Source organism: Podarcis erhardii (assembly GCF_964252035.2).
Source record: "Podarcis erhardii genome assembly, chromosome: 4".
Lineage (NCBI taxonomy): Eukaryota > Metazoa > Chordata > Lepidosauria > Squamata > Lacertidae > Podarcis > Podarcis erhardii.
Window position 1 is genome coordinate 5,000,122 of NC_138508.1, and position 12,997 is coordinate 5,013,118.

Here is a 12,997-nt window from a genome sequence, read left to right on the forward strand (position 1 = left end):
AGAGGGCCAAATGAACCCGTACTCCAGGTTCTTGCGACGGAAGTCCTACAAGGCTTAGCGCTCTGGCTCCGTAAGACAGTACAGGCGGCTCACAGGCAGGGTCACTCCGGGCTGGAGGTCTATGCCACAGTCAAAAGACCAATGAGGCGGCAGCTGGTCTGCCCCATGTTCCTCAAACACTTCTTGGTAGTCCTGGTAAACAGCTGGGAGCGTTGACGCAGCTTCCCCCGTGGGGGTGGCCACTAGCATCTCAGACCAAGCATGGGGACACGGGTCTGGGAAGCGCATAGTCTGATTGACCCAGTCGATCTGAACATTGTGAGACTCCAGCCAGTCCATCCCGAGCACCAGGGGAAACCGGGGCATGGTGGAAATGTCCAAGGTGCGCACCTCCCGGTGCTGCTGGTGACACAGGACCAAGGGCTGAGTCTCCTGAGTAACGGCCCCCGAGCGCAGGAGACGTCCGTCAATTGCCTCCACCTGTACCGGTTCTGGCTTGTCCTGGAGTGGCACCTGATGATGGGCGGCGAAGGCAGAGTCCATATAGGAGCAGGTTGGCCCTGAATCTACCAGAGTGTGGGTGAGAATCCAGGGCCCACCAGGGGGATATAGACGCACCAGAACTATGAGGTGTTGCAATTCCACCGGTGAGGTCCCATCATGTGCTGTTTGGGACCGCAGGTAGCCTGGGCCATCGGCTACTGGGGTTGGCCTTTTCCCTGTGGCTGGCGTTTTCTCAGGACAAGATTGGGCATAGTGTCCACTCCCGCCGCAGTAGGGACACAAGTTCCCCTTCAGACGCCGAGTCTTCTCCAAGGAAGAGAGGCAAGGCCGCGCTGCCCCAAGCTGCATTGGCTCCTCCAGTGACTTGGCTGTGGCCGTGGAACTGCTGGGAAGGACCGGAGCCGGGAGCCGGGAGTGCTGGAGGCCCTGAGCCTGGCGACGGTCCTCCAACCGATCGTCTATCTGCAGGCTCTGTTGAATGAGGGTGTCCAGCATGGCGGGGCGATCCATCATGGCCAGCTGGTCCAGTATCTCATCTGAAAGCCCCTCAAAATACTGGTCCTGAAGGGCGGAGTCATTCCAGGACAAGTCCTGTGCCAACAGCCGAAATTCTGTGGCGTAGGCGGCCACTGTGGACTTGTCCTGTTTCAACTGCCGAATCGCCTGATTGGCTTGACTCCCCTTCTGAGGGTTGCCGAATGTGGTTTCCAGATGGTTGCAAAACCCTGTATAGTCTGTCAGCAAGGGAGAGTCTTGCCGGGGCAGCAGCAATGCCCACTTAGCCGCCCGGTCCTTCAGCAAGCTGTTCAGGAAGTGCACCTTGGTGCGGTCATCGGGGAAATTCCGGGCTCGCCCCTGAATATACAGCTTAACATGGGAAAGCTGGCTGGGGACCCATCAAATTTCTCTGGTAGGGCCACTGGGTACTTGCCAGAAGCTGGGGCATCGGCCCCAGGAGCTGGTAAGGCATCCAAACGCTGCTGAAGCACTGAAACTGCATTGCTTAGCTGCTGAATGGTGTGGGTCAAGACCTGGTTTCCCTGAGCCAATGCCACCAGCGTAGCCGCCTGGTCAGACATGGCTTCTGGTTCCTCCTGAACGCACCCCAATGAAGGGGGAATGTTGGTGTGGCAGGAGCAAACTGTGCTGGTCCTGAAGGAATGGGTTTCCCAACTCACTGTGCAGGCAGTTTGAAACGGGCACCAAAATCCCTATTTTTCCTTAGCTTGAGCTTTGAGTCAATGTATAAACAAAAACCCGGTTGTATAAATAAGTGCTCAGAGCCCCTCCTTTATCAGTCCGTGATGGCAAGGATTGCCTTGGCTGTTCCAGTGGAGCAGGGATGGCACGTCTGGGTCTTATCTTACATCCTGACCACACTCTGATGCACAGACCTAGTCCGGGAACAGCGCCAGAGTGTGTTCTTAGAGTTGGTGACCTTTTACTCCAAGATAAGAGTATAGGAACAGGAAAACCCTTTTATGGTTAAGAGTACCGGAGCAAGAACATCTGTGATGTCAACCTGCGTGTGTAAGCTGACGTGGCTGGATTCCTGGGGAAGGGGGGAGAGGGTGCCTGGAGGATATATATACTGCATGGAATCTCTCATTTCTTTGGACTTGCCGTGGACTGACCACACAAGTGCCTTCTGCTATCCGGAGAGCAGAATAAACTCTTTCTTTGAATCAACTTCGGTGTCATTTGACTTCCTTCCTCCCGTCCGGGAGCAACACAGACCCCACAACTTGGTAAAGTCCAATAAGGTTACAGTCCTGTGGGTTACCCGAGAGGCAAGGTCCAAGTCCAGTCCGTGGTCAAAGGTGCAACGTGGAGGCAGTTCGTAGTAGCTGAAGCTGGGTGCAGGGCAGGGAGTCGGGTGAAGTCAGGAAGAGGCTTGCAAGCAGGGAGCCAGGGCGGGTCAGGAGCTCAGGCAGGAACTAGCAACCAACAATGTTGCTCCCGCAACTTGGGACTGGGGCTGGCTGGCTTTTATCTGCCCTGAGGCATAGGGTGTCCCCGATCCTCTGGTGACTCGCCTCTCTAACCCTGAGCCTCTGCAGCTCAGGAGTGGCTGGAGGGTTACCGGACCCAGAGGCAACCTCAGCTTCCTCTGATGGGGCTGAGAGTGGAGCACCTGCAGGCAATGGGTCCTCCGTCACCTCAGGAGCCAGAGCAGACTCAGCTGGTGCCTGCACCTGAGGTTCCAGCACAGGTGAGGACCCTTCAGGCTCATGCCCCAGCCCTGGCTCAGCTGGTTCTGGAGGCGGGGAATCTTGTGCAGGCTGGGATCCTTCAGGTTCAGCATCCAAGTCCAAATCCCAGGCCATCACACCTTGTCAACAATGTGGAACTGTAGTAGTCCCCAGTTTGGACTTTATGAACATATGTGGAACAGAAATGTGAAACATTTGGTCTTTATGAATGAACTGATTTATTGGGACTTCCGTCTATATTATTGCATTTCATGTGTTGTTTGTGTGCAAGATAAACATTTGATATTGTGATAAGAATATATAGAAGAGTATTGTTTATGTGAATGCCCAGCCGGTTACATCTTGTGTGTTTGTCCATTTTTAGGAAAAGCATTCCTGACCCAGATTTTCACAGGAAGTCTCTAAGATGATTCACCTTTCAAACGGGATATGTGAACCTAGGGCAGTAAGGTCCTCCTCTCTGGCAGACAGACAACCCTGTCCCCAAAGCCCCTCCCTCCCCCACTTCCCCATGGCGGTCCCCCACACCTCCCATCACTCACCAGGATGGCTTGGGCCGCCTCCTGCTTGCAGCAGTTCTGGGTTCCTGAGCTGAGCTGCCTGGCAGTTCTGAATCACCTCCGGCAGTTCCTCACATAGGGAGGGCTTCTCCACATCCGAGAGTGCCGAGTGGGGGGCAAGGAGGGCAGGTCTGAGTCCCTGCTCTGGTTCTCTCCAATACTCACCCCTGAGGGAGGGATGTGCAACCGCAGCACATCTGCAAAGAGAAGGACATGGGGACAGGTGAGTCCGTCCCTGAGCACCTGGCAAGGCTATTCCAAGAGTTTTCTCCTGGATCCCAAGTCCTACGGCAGGGGAGGAGGGACATCCCAAGCCTTGGGGGTGAATCCTGGCCTCCTTCAACAAGAATGTGGCTCCCCAGGCCAGGGGTAGGCAAACTAAGGCCTTGGGACGGGATGTGGCCCAATCATCTCAATCCGGCCCATGGATGATTCGGGAATCAGTGTGTTTTTAGATGAGTAGAATGTTTCCTTTTATTTAAACTGCATCTCTGGGTTATTTGTGGGGTATAGGAATTTGTTCATCGCCCCCCAAAAATATAGTATGGTCCCCCACATGGTCTGAGGGACGGTGGACCGCCTCATGGCTGAAAAAGGTTGCTGACCCCTGCCCCAGGCTAACAAGATGGTCAATATCTGGTTCCACTCCATTCTTTTAAAATTAAAATAACAAAATAGATCCCATCTTTCAGAGCATGTAAACCGCATGAGTGAAAAGACCGCTGCTCCACTCACAGAAATAGGACTATACTTCCTTCTCCCACCTTTAAAGTAAATGTCTACATAATGAAACCGAATCGACCCAAGTCATGGAGGAGAATCGTGGGATCGTGGCCTCTCTTGGTAAGGCTCCCTGTGGGAATGTTATAGCTGCCTGGAAATTCAAAACATACCTCTATGGGACCAACCTCATATATTTTCACGGAGCTCAACCGTGGCCCCTATATCACCTGGGAACTTAACACCCCCACAATAAACAGTAAATTACAGTTTTTTCTTTGAACAATCTTTCTCAAATTATTCCTTTTTCTACCATGATTGTGTTAGGATATTGATATTCTGTTCCACCTAAACAGATGTGAGGAGCTATTGTATGTCACATATCTGTTTACATTCCAGCACAGCTTGCTGGGAACTTCCGTTTGTGTATAGCTTTTGCCTCATGCTTCCTGCTCTCAGACATGAAGGAGAGCAGACATGTTTTTCTTTGTCTTGATCTATGCTGAATAAACTGCTTGTAAATATACTTTACATATGCCTGTGTCCACCCTTCTGTCGTGAAGAGTTAATTACTCTGCTGATTAGAGGGTGCTTCAGCTTCTGAAGAGTTCTGAAGCTGCGGGTCGCTGTTTGATGCTGTTCTGAGGACCGGAGTTTGCCCGGTTACCGGCCGGTGGGCTGGAGCCAGCTGGGGGCCTGCCAAATGCCCCCGTTTCCCTCGGACGCATCCCAACAAATTGGGCTGGTCTGAACTTCAGAGGCATCTTGATGTTAGTTTTTATTGTTCAGCTCTGGCCCTTGAGCTGATACGGCTCATCTTGCCTTGAGCCCAGCAGAGTAAAATCCCAGAGTCCGCAAACGAAAGGATGAAGCAGGTATGGTGCTACATTGCAAAAAGCTTTATTCCTAAACTATGCTGAGAGCATACAAATATACATCTTGTCTCTGTGAGAAGCAGAGAGCAACTCTCAAAGAAACGACAGAACAAAGAAACAGGAAACCAGTGAACGTCACATCCAGTCTCCCTTTCCCGTGGGAACCCAACAGTAACTTGACTGTGGAATGGAAACATAGTCCCATGACTTGCAGCTGCTGCTCAGTGAGGGAAACAGAAACTAACACTTAAATGTCAGCTTCAGAATTGTTAGGGAAGCTGAGTAGCTTCAGGTTTTTGTTTTTGCTCCTGTCTTGGGTTGACCAAAGAGAGGACTGGCAGCGAAGCTCAGGTGCTGCCAGCCAGAGAAGAAGCAGGCCTAGGGAGAGGAGAGTTAGCAGCGGAAGGCAGAGAGGAGGGGGAGAGGAACTGTCATCTGAGCTCTGAACAAAGGGGAGAAGAAAAAGAGAGACAGAGTGACAGACAGCTGTGTGAGAGCTACAGGAGTGAGTCAGAGGCTGGAATGCAGGAAGCATTCTCTGCCAAATCTCGTAGGATCGGAGCGCAAAAGATACTGGAAGAGAAGGTGGGGGCTTCCGTACTGGGGAAGGGGGAGGAGCTCAGTCCGGGCAACTCCATCTTGTGGGGAGGACGATGAGTAGAGGAGCTCCGTCCAAGTTTGTTGTTTTAGCAATAAATCTGAAATTATTAACAGCCAGAGTCGTCTCACATTTGTGGGAAAGACCAAGCCATAACTGTTATTGAAAAGCAGTGTCCCGTGCACAGCGGAATGATGAGGAGTACGTGCACATACTCTATATTGCTTTATTTACATTTCAAAGCTGGTAGATTACAGAAAAACAACTTGCCTCTGCTGGAGCAGAGAAAAGCATCCTCTCTCCTCTAAAGCACGGAGAGAAAAAAAAACACAAAACACACACACACTGAACTGCAAAGAACAGTGAAAAACAGGAAACCAGTGTACGTCACATCCAGTCTCCCTTTCCCGTGGGAAAACCCAACAGTACGCTGACTGTGGAATGTAAACACCTGTCTTGTGACAAGCACTTCGCTGCACAGTGAAGAGAGCAGAAACCAACATCCTCCCCCTTTCTGTGAACATCACTGGGCAGCGTGTTCGTACAATATCAGTACAAACCCAACTTCTGCACATAGGTACAGTGTTGATCCCTTGATACAATCTTGGACAATACATCAGCAGGAATTTCATTACCTGGCATATAGGACACCGTTACGAGTCCCTTTTGAATACGTTCCCTAGCATGTTGCAACTTCAATTGCAAGTGCTTCGTGTTTTGCTTACAACCTTCAGAATTCAGCAAAGCCAAACATGCTTTGTTGTCCTGGTAAACCTGGATTGGACATTTGACAGGAATTTTCATGTCTTTGCACAATTGTAACAACCATTCACAATCTTTAAGTGAATAAGACAGTGCATTCAGCTCAGCTTCACAAGTACTTAAGCTAACTGTTGTTTGCTTCTTGCATGACCAATCAAATAGACCCTGATTGTACATATAGCAAACTCCAGACGTACTTTTCCTGTCTGTAGTGTCACTTCCAAAACTTGCATCTGCAAATATCTCAAGACCACCAGACTTCTGATTGTTAAATCTCAGTCTGTAATGCATAGTGCCTTTCAAATACCGCGCTATGCGTTTCAGAGCTTTCCAATCCTTAACAGTAGGATTGTTGACTTGTCTGCTTAGCAAATTACAGCTAACAGCAATGTCTGGTCTTGAACATCTGGCAATGAAGTTTAGCTTGCCTAGCACACTTCTGTACAGTGTAGTGTCAGAAAATGCTTCTTCAGTGTCATCTACCTGATAACCTGTTGTCATCGGTGTGTCTACAGGGTTAGCATCCATCAGGTTTAGTTTGCTTAACACATCAGCAATTTTCCGTGACTGGTGTACTAGAATGTAACCATCTTGATCTCTCTCTATTTCCAGAGATAGGTAGTTGTTTACCTCACCAAGATCTTTCATGTCAAAGTGCTCTTTCAGTTGAGCTAGGGCGTTATTGTACATTGTGACATCTTTCCAAAAGAATAAAAGATCATCAACATAAAACAAACAATACAGTTTCTTTTGCCCCTCCTCTTTGACAAATACACATGGATCAGCTTTCCCTTGTTTAAAACCTAGAGAAAACAATACTTCAGTGAGTTTTGTGTGCCAACACCTTGCACTTTGTTTGAGACCATAAAGGGACTTCTTCAGAGCACAAACAAATCCCTGTTTTACCTGTACGCCATCAGGTGGAAGCATATAAAGTGATTCATCTAGAGATCCGTACAGAAAAGCTGTATTTACATCATGGTGACTAATGTGTAGATTCTCCTCTGCAGCTAGCTTGAGCATAAGCCTAATGCTCTCATACCTCACTGTGGGTGAGTAGGTCTCGTGATAGTCTTCACCTGGTACTTGTGCAAAACCTCTGGCTACCAATCTGGCTTTGTGTCTGACTATCTTGCCATTTTGATCAGTCTTCGCTTTGAAGACCCATTTGCTTCCAAGCAATTTCATTCCTGGAACTACTGGAACAAGGTCCCACGTTTTGTTCCTTTCCAAGGAATCAAGCTCAGCCTTCATGGCATTTAACCATGGCTCAGCTTCCTTTGAATCCAAATCCTGGATTTCTTGGAAACTTGAAGGTTCAAATACCTTCTTGGAGCTTTTAACAGCTGTTACTGCTATCTTAGCAAACTCATCAGCAAATCTCTTTGGAGGTCTGCCTTTGGGGCTCTCTGTGACCTGCGAATTAGCCGTAGATCTTCAATACTCTCCTCTTCCTTCTTGGGAGAAAAGTGACCTATTGTGAACAATGGTTCCTCCAATTCTTGACCAGAGCTTTCAGAGGGTCGCATAGAGGCTTTCGCACTCTTGAAATCCTCTGAATCACCCGATTCAATTTCAGACTCAGAATCAGAACCTTCATCAGTGGGTGTGGGTTGTTGCGGTTGCTTTTGTTGTTGACTATCCTCAGTCTCATCACTGTCATCAGGATAACATTGGAAAATTCCCACATTCTCCCCCCACTTGGCATTGTACTCGACACTTCTTGTGAGCTTAATTGCCTTTGAGTCAGTCATCATTATTCTGTAAGACCCTTTCTGATAACCTAGAAAGATACCATGCAATCCACGCTTGTCTAACTTGGAGTTTTGTGGTGAGTGAACCCATATGTCAGAACCAAAAATTTTCATGTGTTTGATGTATGGCTTTTTGCCAAACATCTTCTCATACGGGGTACAACCAATCGCTGAAGATAACCTGCGATTATAACTGTAAGTGAAACATGAGAGAGCTTCGGCCCAATAACTCTCTGGTAGATTTGCATCATGCAGCAAGGTTTTTAACCCTTGAAGCAATGTCTGATTTGCTCGTTCCGCAAGTCCATTCTGCCATGGCGAGCGAGGACTAGACAAATCGTGTTGAATTCCTTTCTCAGTCAGAAATGCTTCAAACTGCTGAGAAGTGAATTCTCCCCCGCGATCACTGAAAAGAGTCTTTACCTTCTTACCATGCACATTTTCCAACCAAGCACAGAATTCCTTGAACCTAGGAAAAGCCTCTGATTTCTGCTTGAGATTGAACACATAAATATACCTGGAAAATGCATCAATGAGAACCATGAAGTACCTGTTTCCTCCCAAAGAGGGCGCTAGTGGTCCAACCAAATCAGCATGAACAATTTGGTATGGTTCTGTAGCTTGCCTACTAGACACCTTACCTTTCGCAGCCATTTTCACCTTGTTCGCTGCGCATGCCTTGCACTTCATGTGGTACCTGCAGGGTTTAATAGTCATACCTTCAACCAAGGCAGGCATTTTAGATACTGCCTCAAAATGCAAATGACCAAATTTCCTGTGAAAATCATGAATACATTCTGCATGCAAACTTTTGTTAGAACCTGCAATGCAACAAGTGTCATCCTGCACAATATCATCAAAATACAAAACATACAAACGATCAACATATTCAGCATACAATACATAATCATTTTTCTTTGTGATGAAGCACCTTTTGTTCTTAAAGGAAACGTCAATATTCCGCTCATTCAGCTGTCCAACGCTGAGCAGATTATGTTTGGCATCCGGCACATAAAGCACATTCTGTATCGATAAGTCCAAACTGTGAAGAACAACAGTTCCGTAGCCTTTACTGGGGATTGTGTGGTCATCCGCCTGGTGAATCGCACCTTCCTGCGGTGTAAAAGACACGAACAGTCGCTTATCGTTGCACATGTGGTGGGTCGCTGCTGAATCAACAACGAAGAAAGATCTAGACGTCTTCTGGACCTCTGCAACCTTTGGAGTGAAGCGTGAGACCATTGCCTTGTGCTGCGTTGTCCTGGACACTGGACCTTTGCCTTTGCCTCGGCCTTTTCCACGCGATGAGCTTCCACTGCGCTGCTCTGTCTTGGCCCTGGGATATTTGCATTCCCTCTTCATATGGCCTAGACGTCCACACGAGTAGCATTTCACTGCCTTCAAAGCTTTGGCGCCATCTGGTGGTTCCACTGCACTATGGGATGACGACTGTGAAGTCTCCCTCTTGCCCATGCAGCTATCACCTTGGCGATCTGCTTGATTCTGAATCATGGCAGTATCACAGGCTACTGTGAGTTGAGCATTTGGCTGATCAGTGGTAACAGATTCCCCACTTGCCTCAGCCAGCCTTCTGCAGCTAGCCATCATGACTCTGGCATTAGCCTTCTGCGTCATCTCTGCTGCTTTAAATCATGCTGCTTTATACAAGCTGCGTCTGTGCTGCTTCATTCCAAAGGCAAGTTCAAAACAGCCTCTGCCTGTGAGCCTGTGCCACTCTGCTTAACTGCAGCTGCTTCAAACCTCATTCCAAAGGCAAGTTCAAAAGGAAAGTTCTAAAGTGCTTTCTCTATGCTGCCTTAAATCCATGCTGCGTCACTATTGCAGCTGCTTTACTCCAAGAGCACTTTTAAAAGTTACTTTCGATTTCCCCAGCCCGGCAAAACTGCCTTAAAAGTTCAAAGTCCAGCCATAAAGCCATTAATTAGAAGCTGGCAGGCTGCCCGGAGCAGTAGCACATACCTCATCAATCATCTTAACGCGCAGAGCAGATTCCGTTCCGATCTGTCCCCCTGCATTCCGATCCTTTGCCGGCACTCCGATTCGACTTCTGGAGCCCATTCTTAAGATGACTGCGTTTTTCTGGGCCCGGAACCAGATGTTATTGAAAAGCAGTGTCCCGTGCACAGCGGAATGATGAGGAGTACGTGCACATACTCTATATTGCTTTATTTACATTTCAAAGCTGGTAGATTACAGAAAAACATCTTGCCTCTGCCGGAGCAGAGAAAAGCATCCTCTCTCCTCTAAAGCACGGAGAGAAACACACACACACACACACACACACACACTGAACTGCAAAGAACAGTGAAAAAACAGGAAACCAGTGTACGTCACATCCAGTCTCCCTTTCCCGTGGGAAAACCCAACAGTACGCTGACTGTGGAATGTAAACACCTGTCTTGTGACAAGCACTTCGCTGCACAGTGAAGAGAGCAGAAACCAACAATAACAAGGACTGACATTGGAGATGGAGGGGATGCCACGACTGGGCCAAACAAAATCCATCCCAGAGAAGAGCTAGGCTTATGGAATCTGAGGTAGTAGTAGCAGTGATGATGATGAGGATGATGATACAGTGGTACCTCGGTTTACAAACTTAATCTTTTCCGGAAAAGGACTGTTCTTAAATCAAGGTACCACTGTAGTAATAATAATTATTTTTATTTCTACCCTGCCCATCTGGCTGGGTTGCCCCAGCTACTCTGGGCAGCTTCCAACACATATATAATCATGAAACATAAATCATAATAATCTGATCCCATATATAAAGAACATGAACTTTAAAATGAACAACTTCTACTAGTGGCCAAAATTTTGGAAACCTTTTGTGAAAAGTGTATTTCTGAGGTTTGATGGCTCATAACACCACTTTTGTGTGGAGTAATACCATAAAATTATATAGCAACGGAAAGATAATGTAATGAAGAAAGTAATGCAATGACTTTTATGAAGGAGTATTTTTTGGAACAGCAGTCATAAAGTGAAAACGTGAAACCTTTGGTAACCATTGGTAACCTTTAGCTTTAATTACGGCCTTACAACGCCTTCCCATGAGGTTTTTAGTTCTGCAGCTCTAATAATGTGAAACCAGGACTGAATTATTGCCTCTGTTAATTGGGCTTTATTGCTGGGTTGCCTTTAATTAACAAGTTTCTTTAATCGGCCCCATAGATTTCCGATTGGGTTAAAGTTTGAGCTATTCCCAGGACATTCCGGCAGTGAAATATCATTATCTCGAATGCACCTTTTGCACACAGCAGCAACACGACATAGAGCTGAATCCTGTTGAAAATATATAAATTCTCCGGTATCTGGGAAAAGATCACCTGCGGAACACTTCAGTTTGGGCTAAAGTATTTCGTTTTATGTATTTTGGGGCATTTACATTCCCATTAATGACACAAGTTCTGCCCACACCTTTTGCTGCGATACAACCCCAGATCATCACACTGTCTGGGTGTTTCACAGTCGGTGTAATGCAAGTAGGATGTAAATCTTCTCCGATCCTTCTCCTCGCATATTTCATGCCATCACTACCATGCAAGGAGATTTGGGTCTCGTCCCTCCAAATAACACTATCCCATTGTTCTGCTGTACAGTTAACATGGGTTTCATCTTTTCAACCTTTGTTTGAGAGATAACAATGGCTTTTCCCTTAGAACTCTAACATTTAGATCAGTCCTTGCACTCAACTTCACATTACATGGCTCCATGTCATCTTGTATACACCCAGATGATTTTCTTCTGTCATGTAGGCACAGTCTCTCCACTCGTCCATCGTCACTTGCCTTTGTACACATTCCCTGCCTTAACAAGTCTGATTTTGTGGTGACTGAGTCTCCTTATACCTTTTCCAAAATATAGAAATGCCAGCTTTGGTTATGTTTCCCCCAATCTCTCTTCTAATTTCTTCATAACTGTAGCCTTGTTCACTTAATAGTACAATCTTACATCGCTGTTTGGGTGACCAGTCAACGTTTTGTGCTATTTCTATAATATCTTATGTTTTACAACGTAAGCAAATTGTGCTTCATTTTTCTGGTTATTTGGCTATAATGTTTGATAGAATACGGTATAATTAAACAAACTTTGTTGAATTGCATTATTGATAAAATTATCTTTCCATTGATATATAGTTTTATTTTATTACTCCAAAAGAAGCGGTGTTTTGAGCCATCCAACCTCTGAAACACACTTTTCTCCAAAAGGCTTCTGCAATTTTGACCACTACTATATATCAAACAAAGTAACATTCAACGACACATCAGAATCTCATAATAAATATGTTGGTTTTTTTTTTTTAATTTTTATTAAATTTTGCATAAGTATATTTCACAGACATACAAAAGACAAAAGTAAATAAAACAAACATAAAAAAGAAAAAAGAAAAGAAAAAGAAAGACATACAATACATACTACATAAACAACACAACTTAACATTAATTTTACAACAACATTGATCGACTTCCCTTTATCTCGATTTCGGATAATGTTATCTTAGTTATCTATCTGCTGTGTCTATTCCAAAATGACATTTATAACGTAGTAAGCGTTATCTCATGCCTACTGTGATTTTTTTATTATTATTATTTTTTTGATACATATATATTTCTGATTAACATTTTGATGTTCCCCTTGTCTCTATTTCCATATATGTTCTAAATTTATCCCATTCATTACTAAATTTTGTACGTTTTTGATTTCTTATTTTTTGTGTCAATTTTGCCAATTCTAAATAATCCAATAATTTAAATTGCCACTCCTTTAATGTTGGGATTTTTGGTGTTTTCCAGTGCTGTGCTATGAGGGTTATGGCGGCCGCTGTTGCATATTGAAAAAAGGTCCTATCTTCTTCTTTAATATCCTTGCCAATTATCCCCAGCAGGAAGGCTTCAGGCTTTTTGACAAACGTATATTTAAGAATTTTTTTTAATTCATTATAAATAGATTCCCAAAATTTCTTGAGAATCTCGCACGTCCACCACATGTG

At 45.9% G+C, this 12,997-nt stretch overlaps 1 long non-coding RNA gene across 1 annotated transcript; it reads right to left on the reverse strand.

The window, feature by feature from the left end:
- Window positions 1-10,156: 10,156 nt before the first annotated feature.
- Window positions 10,157-10,401, reverse strand: LOC309339979. The gene is made up of 2 exons (XR_014155723.1): window positions 10,288-10,401; window positions 10,157-10,250 (listed from the first exon to the last, which is right to left on the reverse strand). It is a non-coding gene; the product is annotated as an uncharacterized lncRNA (long non-coding RNA).
- Window positions 10,402-12,997: the final 2,596 nt, after the last annotated feature.